Source organism: Micropterus dolomieu, linkage group LG17 (assembly GCF_021292245.1).
Source record: "Micropterus dolomieu isolate WLL.071019.BEF.003 ecotype Adirondacks linkage group LG17, ASM2129224v1, whole genome shotgun sequence".
NCBI lineage: Eukaryota > Metazoa > Chordata > Actinopteri > Centrarchiformes > Centrarchidae > Micropterus > Micropterus dolomieu.
Genome location: NC_060166.1, coordinates 20509349 through 20523094, shown reverse-complemented (window position 1 = coordinate 20523094; position 13746 = coordinate 20509349).

The following is a 13746-nucleotide window of genomic DNA, read 5'->3' as shown; positions in this document are numbered from 1 at the left end:
ATACATAGCTATGTGGTCAGATTTTATTTTAAATAGGCACATATTGGCATCAGGTACTGTTAGTTTTAGGGTCTTTATTAATCAGATAGGCAGCACATCATTTCTTGTCCTTCTTCACTTTATGTTTGAGGCGACAAGCAGCAGTGCTGACATATTTTCCTGCAGCCGTTGCTCATTTTGGGTGATCCCATTGAGCTTTCATGCCAGCTGGGAGACCCTCCAGCATGCCTCTCCGGCACTTCCTGGGCTGCCCTGGGCTGTCCTATACATTCAAAGGGACACACATGAGAGGATGACATCCCTACCAGGTACCAAACAACCTCAGTTGGCCCCTTTTGAATTCTTAGGCACCAGGAGCTGTAGGGATCCGTTACATAATGTCGTCAGACACTTATATTAACAATCTAAGCCTGTCAGTGGCAAAAACAAGCATTTAAGTGGATTTATTTTGACTGGGCACAATTACCCTGTCTCACTGCTGCAGACTGCAGCTCGCTTGCACAATACTGGACTAATTTGAAAAACTGTTGTCTCAATTAATTACATAGACGTGAAAACATGGGAATATAGTGTCCAGGTTGAAAAACACTGAAGTTACCCTTTAACTCTGAGGCCCTCTGGACTACCTGGCCCCTCACTGTGTCACAGATACTGAGTTCAGTAGGCATGTGGATATACCTCATTTTGGCTGGTGAAATCCATATTCCTTTAGCCACTACACAAAACTTATGAGCATACTGTAGGTTAAGATCAAAATAAAAACTGGTAAACTGGTAAAGACTGGTAAATTTAAAAAAAATACACTGTGGTTAAATACTGCCACCACAGTGCCTAAATTTCTGCAGGTGCTTCATCTTCCTGGCGCATTATCCAATGACCCTTTATTGAATGGGAACCAGAGCTTAACTCTGACACCGTCAAAAATTCAGCAGCAAAACTCTCCACCGCACACAGGAAATCATAGTCTGTTAAGCAAAAGGAGGACATCATTAGCGAATAGAAATACCATCATAATGTCACAGAACTGGAAACTCTCCACCTTCATCTTGGCTTTGATTTCTTATCCATGTCCAGTGCAACCTGTGAAAAAAGGACCAAATGTCTCACCACAAAGTCTGCAATATCACATACTCCCAACGCATCCTGGAAACCTCTAGCATGCTATCATGGCTTCATCTCTTGTGGCAGCCAGCCAGATAAAAGAGCATCCCGTAAAGAAAAAAATATATATTTTGGTACTCTTTCTATTAAGTCACAAAATTAAAGTGACCACACTGTTCTCATAAATCCCAATTCTAATAGGGGAAAAATAAAGAGAGCGGAGCAAATCCACATGATAATGATGATGATTATCAGCCTTGTGTTTTGTAGCCATTTAAACATATTTCTATTGCATCTCAAGTGAATCCTAGTTATGTATGATAAAATGTCACTGGGGCTTGTGTATAGTGGATAAAGCCTATACATACATATACAGAATCTTTCACATCAAGTATCCATGGTATGATGAGGCTGTGTCAGCCATCCTAAAAATTGTATTTAAAGCAAGAGATCCCAACATAGTTGAAACATTGAAAAAACATCAAAGTAAAGGTTAAAAATTCAATTCATTTAGATATTTTCATAGAAGTGGAAACCTGCAGGGTACTGTGTGCTAAATAAACATGCTATCCATCCATCCATCCATCTTCATCCGCTTATCTGGGGTCGGGTCGCAGGGGTAGCAGCTCCAGCAGGGGACCCCAAACTTCTCTTTCCCAAGCCACATTAACCAGCTCTGACTGGGGGATCCCAAGGCATTCCCAGGCCAGTGTGGAGATATAATCTCTCCACCTAGTCCCGGGTCTTCCCCGAGGCCTCCTCCCAGCTGGACGTGTTTGGAACACCTCCCTAGGGATGTCCAGGTCTAGGAGGCATCCTTACCAGATGCCCAAACCACCTCAACTGGCTCCTTTCAATGCAAAGGAGCAGCTGCTCTACTCTGAGCTCCTCGCGGATGACCGAGCTTCTCACCCTATCTCTAAGGGAGACACCAGCCACCCACCTGAGGAAACCCATTTCGGCCGCTTGTGCCCGCAATCTTGTTCTTTCGGTCATGACCCAGCCTTCATGACCATAGGTGAGGGTAGGAACAAAAACTGACCGGTAGATCGAGAGGTTTGCCTTACGGCTCAGCTCTCTTTTCATCACAACGGTGTGGTAAAGCAAGTGCAATACCGCCCCCGCTGCTCCGATTCTCCGGCCAATCTCCTGCTCCAATCTCCCCTCACTCGTGAACAAGACACCGAGGTACTTTCTTCACTTGGGGTAAGGACTCATTCTTTACCTGGAGTTGGTTCTCCACCGGTTTGCTGCTGAGAACCATGGCCACAGATTTAGAGGTGCTAATCCTCATCCAAACCGCTTTGCACTCTGCTGCGAACCAATCCAGTGAGAGCTGAAGGTCACAGACCGATGATGCCATCAGGACCACATCATCCGCAAAAAGCAGTGACAAGATCCCAAGCCCACCGAACCGCAACCTATGCTCACCACGACTACTCCTCGAAATCCTGTCCATGAATATCAGGATTGGTGATGAAGCACAGCCCTGGCAAAGGCCAACCCTCACCTGGAAAGAGTCTGACTTACTGCCGAGTACACGGTCATAGCTCTCGCTTTGGCGGTACAGGGATTGGATAGCCCTATGAAGGGCCCCCCTCACCCCATACTCCCGCAGCACCTCCCACAGTATCTCCTGGGGGACCCGGTCATACGCCTTCTCCAGATCCACAAAGCACATGTAGACTGGATGGGCATTCTCCCAAGCCCACTCCAGGATCCTTGTGAGAGTAAAGAGTTGGTCAGTTGTTCCACAACCAGGAGGAAAACTGAAATCCAAAACTCAGCCAGCGTCTTGGAATTAAACACTGTCTTCAAGGTTCGGTTGCTTGACAGTTCAACCAATGCGTCCTCCAGGTCGGATGTCAGATGATTTGCCCTTGTTACAGTGAATGGTGATCTTATCCAGTCATTTTGCTCTGGAGCTGTACGTGAGGTTTACGTGAGGTGCCACTTGTAAAATTCTTGCTTTAAGTCCTTTCTTTCTTCCCAGCATCGCTCCAGCACCGTCTGTACACACACTGACGCACTTGTCCCAAGACAGTCCCTCTTCTTTAAGTTTTTCGTCAAGTTTTTTTGAAAATGTCTTCGCCTCTGCACGTTCCCTCCAGAGCAAAACAGCATATCCTCGTAAAGTTTTCCGTCAAAACTGTATCTGACAAATACAAACAGCTGGGCAGAGTTTGATATATCAGTCGTTTCATCTAACTGTAAAGCGCATTTCCCTTTCTTCACTCTGTCAACCAGCGGACCCTTTATGTCCTGGGCCATGTCAGAGATGCACCGGGCGATAGTCCCGTTAGACAGCGGTACTGATTCTAGCTCTCGGGCCAGTTTATCTCCATGCATAGCCCGACTTATAGCTATAGCAGCAGGTTTGATAAGGGTTTCCCCGATCGTGTGTGGCTTTTTTGCCTGTGCAATTAAATATGCCACCTCATAAGATGCCTTTTGAGCTTTGGCCTGGACTGTTGTTTGTTTAGTGAGGACTTTCTTTTGGCCTAGCAGCTTTCGCTGGAAATTTTTTTCTGATTTACGTCCATGCTACTTGTCCAAGCGGACGCAGTGGAAAGAGAGCGAAAGAGGGAGAGAGAGGGAGTGAGTTATGTGGCAGATGTGTTGAACAGCACCAGAACTAGGGTTGCCACCTTCAGTACAGAAAAAAAGGGACGCCTGCTGCAGCGGGGGCCACACTCCTTGGGGTCCCAGCAATGACAGGCACGATGGTGTGCCAGTGGTGGTACATCATAGCTTAAAACATGTTGTCAGGAAAGTATTAAGATTGATACCAATGGACATTATAATATTATAATAAGCTATCTGCTATTGAAATCAGTATGAACAGATTAAGTCTGTCTGGGTGGGATGGTGGTCCAGTGGATAGCACTGTGGCCTCACAGCAAGAAGGTTGTCGGTTCACACCCCAGTCATCCTGGCCTTTCTGTGTGAAATGTGAACTGTATTTTATTAACTATAAATAGGCTAAAACAAATGCTTTGATAGGATTCAATTGGAAAGACTTTTGCAAGGGATTTTCCATGAACATCATGAACATCAGTGGACCAAAAAGTAGTGCCTTGTGTGCAGTATTGGAGTATGTTAGGCCCACTTCCTTTTATAAGTGTTTTCTTGTCAGAAGTACACTACCTGTGCAGCACTGAGTAGCTGTCTTTCAAAAAGCTACTGTAAAACTATGAACAGGACTGCTCAAAGTTGAGTGATCAAAAGCTCACTCCTAATGAGCTCAACAGAGCACCTGTTCTTGCTGTCAATTTGTTGGTGATTCTTTGCATTGTAAAGGTTATTTAGATGCTTTAGGAATAATTGATTGTATGGGCTGCCTCTGCTACTGCAAAGCAAGTAGTTTGGTATAGGCTACATGTCCATAATAAAAGAGACAAGAAACAATAGAGCTGGGCAGCAAGCGTGATATTTTAAAGTGATCTTATCAATACATTCATGGAGATTTAAAAAGGAAAATAATTGTTTTAAACAGAAATAGCTAAATTACACATAATAAACAAGCAAAGCAAACTGCATTCCCTAGAAAAACCTGATGTACAGCAGATAAAATATATATTTAAATAAATATATATAATAATAGAGTAATTATACTTTTTCTTGAGTAAAGATTTTGAGTACTCTACCCCCACTGGGCACCAGTACTAGCGCTGATATGGTGAACATGAGACCGTGAATGGGGCAATAGATGAGGGCAAAACAGTCAAAGCCCGCAGAGTCCAAAGCACCAGTTTATGGTAAGATTGATGATGTATTCAAGGACTCAGCTGAGTTGATTGTTTGGAGAATGGGCTAACCAGGGACTCCTGGGCCTCTCTGTTTTCAAAAGTCATCAGAAATGAGCATTTAAGTGCTTTATTTAAAATAAAATAAAATAGAAAATAGAACCCCCTAGCTGTTCAGCGTCCCACCAGGTTCAAAGTCGTTCCTACACCCCTGCAATAACAACTGTGTGGTTATCATTCTGTCATTTTTGGATGAGGTTAATGAAAAATTTGGGATTTCGCAGGAACACTATTTCTGTACAAAAAAGTACTGGGACTGGGATTTTTTCTTCCTTGTTTATTTATGCAAATATTAAATCATATTATAAGTTATTATAGTTTATTATAAAACCTTTGTAAACATCATGTATTAAATAGTTTTTAAAACTAATATAACACACTGTAACAGGCGAGCGGGAGACATTTTTGCTTAGGGGTGCTGCAGAGTAGAAATGTTAACATGCAGTGTTGTATTACAAAAGTAACGCAATTACAGTAATGTATTGCTTTTTGCTGTAACACAGTTATACAACGCATTACTAAAATTAATCCGTAATATTATACCCTTTACAATCTCAGTAACGCACGTTACAACTCATTTTAACCCAAAATTAAGAGGTGTTTCTTTTATAATTCATCAACACCAAGAAACATTTTGGCACCAGAAAAACAAATAAATGAGTAAAAGAGTAAGGTTATTTCCTGTTGCTGGAATCTGATGGTCGAGATTGTTGGCAGGGTGCAAACTACGGGGGAGCTCAGCTCCTCTTAACAAGACGGTAGCTCCCCTGATGGATCATGCATAAACAGATTTCTATAGGCTAAGTCTTGGTGCTTTAATGAGTTACTTTTATGATCAGAGAAGCTGCTGTCAGTTCATCCTGACCGATCCTGTCGGAGTGTCGGGAGATTCAAATAATCAGTGACGTTATGCTGCTGTACCTCGTGCGTAAATGCGCACAGCGTCTTTAATCGGGAGACGATTCATCCTATTTCACCCGTCCACCCCCCTACCCCCCACTATTAATCAGAAGGTAAAATTTTAGAGACCCACCCGATCAGCGGATATAACTCTACACATCACTAGACCCCACCTATGCAACACATCTTACTATCTGAATAATGCGCCCATTAAACAGCAGTGAAAGTATCAAAGTAACACAAAAGCAGTGTAAAGCATTAATGAAGTAATATTGTAATATAACTAATTACTCTCAAATGACAGTAACTAGTAATCTATAAAGTATTACATTTTGGAAGTAACATGGTCATATGAGGTCACCAAGGTCCGTACCTCGGTAATTATATGTATGTGTAAATAAAATCATTTCACTAAAAAACGTTGATAACACGATCATATTATATGATGGCCATGTGGACGCAGCTGATTACACAGTCTCTACTATCATTTCAACTTCAAAAGGTGTTCCATGCTCAGTGTCCACAGTTGGGGAGACACATGAAGCACATGAAAACCTTGTGCGTGAAAATCACAAAACTTTTTGTGACTTTCCGGGTGGGTGAAATAGGGTAAAGCGTCTCCATATTAAAAGAGACACCGTGTGCATTTAGGCACAGGGCACAGCGGCGTGATACTTAAATTAACACGCCGACAGGTGTTAATGTTAATTAATGTTCATCCAAAAGTTCTCACACACAGTCCAGGTTCATACAGTGAATCTGTTTGGAATAAAGCAGCCATTCTCCTGATCAGTCCTGAGCGCCATCGGAGCGTCTAAATTATTTCAGAAACAAAAATGTTGATTTCTGTTTCCTTTGCAGTTTCCTCTGTCTGTCCTTTCAAGTTTATAACTACAGTTTTTAGTTTTGATGCATAAAGGTCCCAGCTTATTTGCTGTGACATTACAGTGCCGATGGAAACGTTTAAAATGACCGACAGCCGCCTTTCTAATCATGAAAGTAAACCGTTAAAGAAAACACTCGTACATCAGCACAATAAAGAAATCACCTGGAAAGTTAAAAGGACCGGTAGAGGTGGGATAAATCCAAGAAAAATAATTAGTTGGGTTGAGTGCGGGTGGATGATTTGTGCGGACATGATTATTCAGATATTGTCAGAGCCGATAATAGCCTATAATCGTGACAAAACAGTGCAAACAGATGCTGACGTCAAATTATTAGGCTGTAATATCAAGAGCATCCACTGCATGAAGCACTAACCTGCTGCTTTTATCTTGTCATAACAATAGTGCCAATTATGTAGTGTACACATGTAATTTGCACACTGTGTTCCTCCCTGTCAACAGGGGGTGCTACAGCACCCTCCGCACCCCCCTTCCACGCCCTTGGCTGTAACACACTAACAATGTGAAATCCATACTGCACACAAAGTCATTTGCAAAAGAAGGATTCTGGTAATAATCTTGTGTTATTCTCCATCAACCCTGACTTAATCAATAATATTCCCCTTCTGAAAACATAAAACAATACTAAATTGATTTAAAAAGGACATGTGGACTGCAAAACAAATAGGCAAGAACCTTCCACTGTAAAGATCTATAATTTAGATTTTGTTTTCATCATTCTATGCCCTTCAAAATTGATCCAGTTGTACCTCTATAGGTTCAAGGGGACAGCTGGAGTTCATCAATGAAGCCTCTTCAGTTGTGGCTGTCATGTAAATAAATCTAGTTCTTTTGTTGGGCTATAGTTCTTTTCCCCTGCAAAGCATCATGCGATCTCTGTTCCTTCCAATTTAAAATAATTTATTTTTCACTACAGTCGATGTATGTGTGGTTTCACCAAGCATCAACTGCACTGTATTTCCCCTTTTCCTGCTTTACACTTATCTTGCTACTACGCTTAAACAGTGACATTCATGATATTTTGTTGGTTTTGTCTTGCTGATATAAAGATTTGTCTCGCTTAATTAAAGCAGTATGGTAATGCTGTGGGATTATAAGACAAGGCAAGTTTATTTGTATAGCACATTTCAACAACAAGGCAATTCAAAGTGCTTTACATTAAACATAAAATCAACACAGGGAAATTGAAAAAGAAATACATTCAAATATAATTTTGAAAAGGGTGAAATAGAAAATAAATAGAAAATAACAGTTTACATGGTATGAAAATTAGTAGCAATGTTTGATTCATCACTGGAATTGTGTACCTAATAACAGAATTATACATACCAAAAACAGGAAAGCATTCATCCCTGAGCACAGCTCTCTCTCATTGTTTGTCTATGTCCTTGTAAAAGTTCTGTTTCCTCGATAGCAAATCAAGGCGGAACATTCATATAAGAGATGGAAGCCTTGTAAAAACATGGTGAAGTATTAACTTGCTGTTTTGTGCATGTAGGACAGAGGCGGTAGTAGGAGGTAAAGCAGAATAGTTGAAAGGGGCGACATAGAAGTGTGTGGGTAAGGAGGGGGAGGCGAACACAAGCAGAGATGACTGCTGCAAATATGTTTGATTTTTTCAAATGCCTCAGACAGAAATAATAGCATACATCTGGCCAGCCAAGTGGCCGAAGGACTGCAAGCAAATTAACTGATGCCCAATGGCAGAACATTGGCGTTGTTTGACGTCTTTAGGAATTCTCTAAAACCCTTTTTTTCTCTCCTGTCAAAGACAATGAGGCCCAAATGTGATGAACTACTTAAAACACACCTTTATTAACACACCAGTCTTACACAGGAAAGGCTAAGGGGCCCTTGTTGTATTCTACGATGCTTTTTTTCTTCAGCATAACAGCACTTATTTATATTCCTGTCTCTCTGCTGTCTCTTTTTTTTAGGCCAAAACATAGCAAACAAATGAAAAGTCCCTCCTCCCAAGATAAATACCAACTTCAAGGCACTTCGGCCGACACATACAGAGTGAAGCCATTGTGGCAGTCTGCATGACAATAGATTTAATTCTATCTTAAATTATTGCATTTTGATTAATATTTCTTAGCCAAAAGAAGCAATAATAGTTTTCCGGATTCCTTTTCCCAGGATATAACACTGCGGGAATGACCTGACTTTTGTAAACAAAAGGAAGTGGACTCACACATCCATTTAAATATATCAACTGGCAACCTAACAGTGGCTTAATGACCCCTAGCTGATCACCCACTTACATAAAAAAAAATGGTATATTTAGTAGAAATTGGCAATCTGTCGGGGGAATGGTTGGGCCTATGAGCAAGAAAGGACCATAATAAAACAGAAACACTGTTGTGCCATGCACTAAGAATGATGACAAGAATACACAGCTCACCTCAACCAATAAAAAACGTGATGTCTATCACTGCATACTAATTGTAACATACGTTTTTTAACTTCATCTATTCTTCATTTATTCATTACAGCAACTAAGTCCAATTAATATTTCATCAATGTCAGGGTAAATTACTTTTCCAACTAGATACTTTACATAATTGCTGCTCTAGATAGTAGTTGCGTAAATAATTACTCAGTTATATGTTGAATAAATCAGTACTAATGTAACTCATTGGATTATTTTCACTCAGTGTAAATCACGGCCACAGTCTAAATGTGTTGCGTTGAAAATTCACAACATATTATATTAGGAGGAAAAATTAAATTTCACATGTAAGAGGAGCTTTTTATTTTGAAGACACACAGTAGTCCATTGCAATGTATCTTTGCAATGTATGTTGAGAGTTACAGGACCATGCCTCTCAGTGTGGATGCTATGCTTAAAGCACTGAGTTACTATTAATCCAAGTTTATGCTGTTGGCTCCTAGAGTTCTGTCACTGTTAATAGGGAAAATATCTCATGATTCAACCACGAGTTACATCTGTTATAAAAGTGCAATTGATTTAAGCGCAAATGTTCTTGCTCCTCTGAAATTTGATCTGTCTGAACATGTGTGTGCAAAGAGAGAGAAAATGAATAGAAATTATACAGACAAAAAGGCAGAGAAATTGGAGATGATGGGATAAATTAAGCAGGAGAAGGCTGAGAGAGGCTTACAAAAGGAAAAACATTGTGAATGAGGAGGAACGATGGAGGGAGGGAAATTATATGGAGATAAAGAGAGAGAGAAAGAGAGAGGGAGATGCTATGATAAAAACGAAAGCAAGAAGCTGTGTCAAAAACACTGTTGGAGAGGAAATCTAACAGTGGAACCTTAAAAATACTGACTCAGTTCCCTAGGGGAAGATGAAGGGGGATGGCTCACCTCCTAAGAGGGGGTGACAGGACAGGGCCCTCAGCTCACGAGGTCCCAAAGGGGAAGCCCACACAGAATGATTAATTATGTGGCACTTATTTTTTCATAATTAAAGCTTGTAACATCACATTTTGTCCCCCGGCTCCTGTGAATACCTAATGCCTACTACCTAAAAAAAAAAGAAAGAAAAAAATGACAAGCTCTGAAAGTGATTTTATAAAAGGTTCAACTTTTCAATAATTCATTATTTCAATAAAAAATGTCACTTTTTGGCAGATGTCCAAGCTTGGTTTGAGAAATCCTATTTTATGATTTGAAGTTCAATGCAGACTGGCACATCCGTCCATCTATCCATCCATTCAGTGACGCATTTTGTGTCGTTTTTTGCAGTGTGTCTTGCAGACGGACAGGATGTGTGCGCTGCAGGGACTTTGCTGTCAACCCTTTGCCCTCCTCTGTTCTGAATTGCTTGCACTGGAGGAATAATTGGCACATTAAATTATTTAAAAACAGCCAGGGCACATTATCATAAATATTCACTTGACGTTCTGCTTAGATCAACAGTCAGAACCCAGGGCTCTGGATTTGACTTCATGACATGGTGTGTGTGTGTGTGTGTGTGTGCACGCATATGCCCATGGATATGGGCATATGCATTTTGAGTGCCCAAGGGCTGATTGATGGACAGTATTTACAAACAAAACATCCTCCCGTCAGTCAACATAACGGAATGCAGACAGCATGAAAATGTCAGACTCATGCACAGAGACAGATGCGCACGTGGGTATACATATCCACAGTGGGCATGAAAATGTCAGCCACACTGAAAGCTGGATACGCACACTCATGAACATGCGCACACACGACAGCCTCTCGTCAGTCGGCCAGTGTAACAAGTGCCTTTAACGATCCTGCCACTGTTCTCGCCTGAGACAAGACAATAATGACATGCTAACAGGTCTATTAGCATCTATTAATGCCCTTTGAGCACAGACGCCGAGGCCTTCGTCAGACTGACTGCGCTTCAGCTGCACAGACACAGTGGCAGCTCTGAAAACCAAATCCAGCACGTGTGTGTGTTTGTGCGGAGAATTCTATTTGATCTCTATAAGATAAAAGCGTGAGAAGCGAGGCTTTGTTTAAATACATCTGCTACATAACATCTAACAGGTTTTAAACAAAGAAATGCCGCACCACCAACTGTTTTCTCATGCATGCAGCACTTTTTTGGATAATGGTCTATCTGCCTGCCTAAGTTTGTATTTGTGAATGCAGCCACAGACTGTAGAATAATATATTTACAAAAATAAATAACAGAACCCAAGCCATAAGAAGGTAGAGTGTGAAGGAATACTAATATTATTACTAGCTTTAGTGCATTTTTGACAACAACTGGTGGCAGAAAATCCAACCTTGGGTAAAAGGTAGCGGTTAGAGCTTTAAGCAAGTGGCATCCACCATGACTGAGTGTGATAGGAAATCTAGTGACACCTGTAAAATGACCTCTAATTAAGCCTTACTATCATCTTCTTGGTGGTGATGCTAATTGACTTGAAGTATTTTATGAAGCCTGCATGTCAAAACACATCCGCCTTTCCTGCAACATTCAGCTATGCAGAAAGGTTGTCTCTTGCACATCTGTCTATCTATCTATCGTTCTATCTATCGTTCTTTTTAATATTAATATTGTGGGAAAAATGTAGTTTGAGTTGCAGAAGAAAGTATGCAAATTCTGTTTTACTCCCTTGGGGATTTTCCATTGCAGTTATCAAGCAGTTAGATGGTGAATTGCGCAGTTAAGTTGAGCTTTGAGGCACACAGGCAAGGAATGACCTGGGGAAATGACAGTCAGACAGTAATTACCAGTCTTCGATTGCAGTGGTGTTGAAAGCAGTTAGAGATGAAAAGCTAAGAAAGGAAAGCTGATGAACGTTGGGGGGGTGGGGGACATATCAATATAAACTCTCTCTTAAAATGTAGAGATACATGAGAAAAAAGGCCTGTTGGTTTCAAAACACACTGACAGGCGAATGATGGCCCCAAACAATTTTCTCTGAACCAGATCACATGTAAAATATATGCAGAGATGGCAACATTAGCATATCTATTCAGTATTCAAAATGATACATGTGCTCTGACAGAGAGCAATCTGTCATGGGGGGGGGGGTTGAAGAAGAATGCAAACGTAACAAAACACGTAACCCTGTTTTGTTTTTATCTGCTTCTGTATCTACAAGGATGGACATGTTTGTGTGGGTGATGTGATATCCATTCCTTCCAAAGGTTTCACGCAATTCCACAAATCAACATTTGGATGGTGGAAATACGCAGAGAAATGTAATAATACACCCGCAAAAGACGGGGAAGGAGCTGGAGTTCAAAATTGATATTGTTGTATTGTTATGAAAAATACAAGTGTCCAAGCTCAAGCACAATGACTTGAACATACTGTTATGAGTTATGCACTGCTTAAATAAAATGATTTGAATCTGTTATTGGATTTATATACCTGTAGTGGATGTATTGAATTCTGGGCAGGTTACTTTGAGGGGTTGTCAGCTTATGCTATCATTTCAATACAATACTCGGGCTATTGTCATGAATGCAGTATTTATATGCATGTGTACACAGAGCCAGATCACATGGCGTGTGGTAATCTATTCAATTCAAACAATGAGATAGTTTATCTGTTGATGTATTTAAAAGAGTCTTGCCCTCTTTTAGCTGTGTGTGGGTGCACATTGCATGTGTGCCTGTGGGTGTGAGGATAAACCAAGGAGTGACAAATCGCAACTTACTGTTGATCTGTTTGTGGTGTGTTTGAGTGTGTGAGAGAGAGAGTGAGACAGAGAGAGAGAGAGAGAACAGCAGGGTCGTACAAACCATTAGTTTTGCTCAGTAGCTCTGTGTGTCTTTGAATCGGAATTGTGGAGGAAAGGAATCCATTAAGCCGTTTAACTCTCTGAGTGTGTGTGTTTCAGTGGTTGAACCCATTAACTGAATAAATCATCCAGTATGATTGCGGTGTCAAATGGGCTTGCTGAACCATTTCTGCTTTGCCCAGCAGTCCTTGTCCTTTTTCTAAAGTCATGACACACTTGCATAGGACTCCAAAACAGCCACAGCTAATAATTGACTGGTTCAGTCCTCATATATCTGTATAAATGTGGATGTACAACACACAAACAGATGCTGGCCAATGAGCGAATAAAATACCATATGCTGATTTCATTAGATATAATCGAAGTGGCTGTGATCATTTTCGTACATCTGGCAACACTGTAGGGGGGAAAAATAAAAAATCCACCGTTTCAGTGGAAGGACCAGGTTCAATCTTGTGTAGACATCAAATCTTCAACCTCTACAAATTTGTTCTGTAACTGAGTCTGTTTGAATGAATTCTGGGGGAAATAAGAAAAAAAGGGAAAAAGCATCTACGAATGTAGGAGTCGGCATTAAAGCATTAAATGCTACTCATTGAAGTCTAATAAAGCAGATGGTTGTGATATTTTATGTTTTAATAACATCCCCCCTTAGAATTTCCTCCACCTCATCCCACCCACTCAGTTCATGTTCAGCTGCCTTTTAGCAAAGCCTCGGGGCAGTGGAAGTTTCCTGGTTTGATTCGTATTACGAACACAGCATAAATAGGCAGGGAGACAGACCGGGAGGACTTTCAAGCTGATTCCCACCAGATTTGCCCGTCTTGA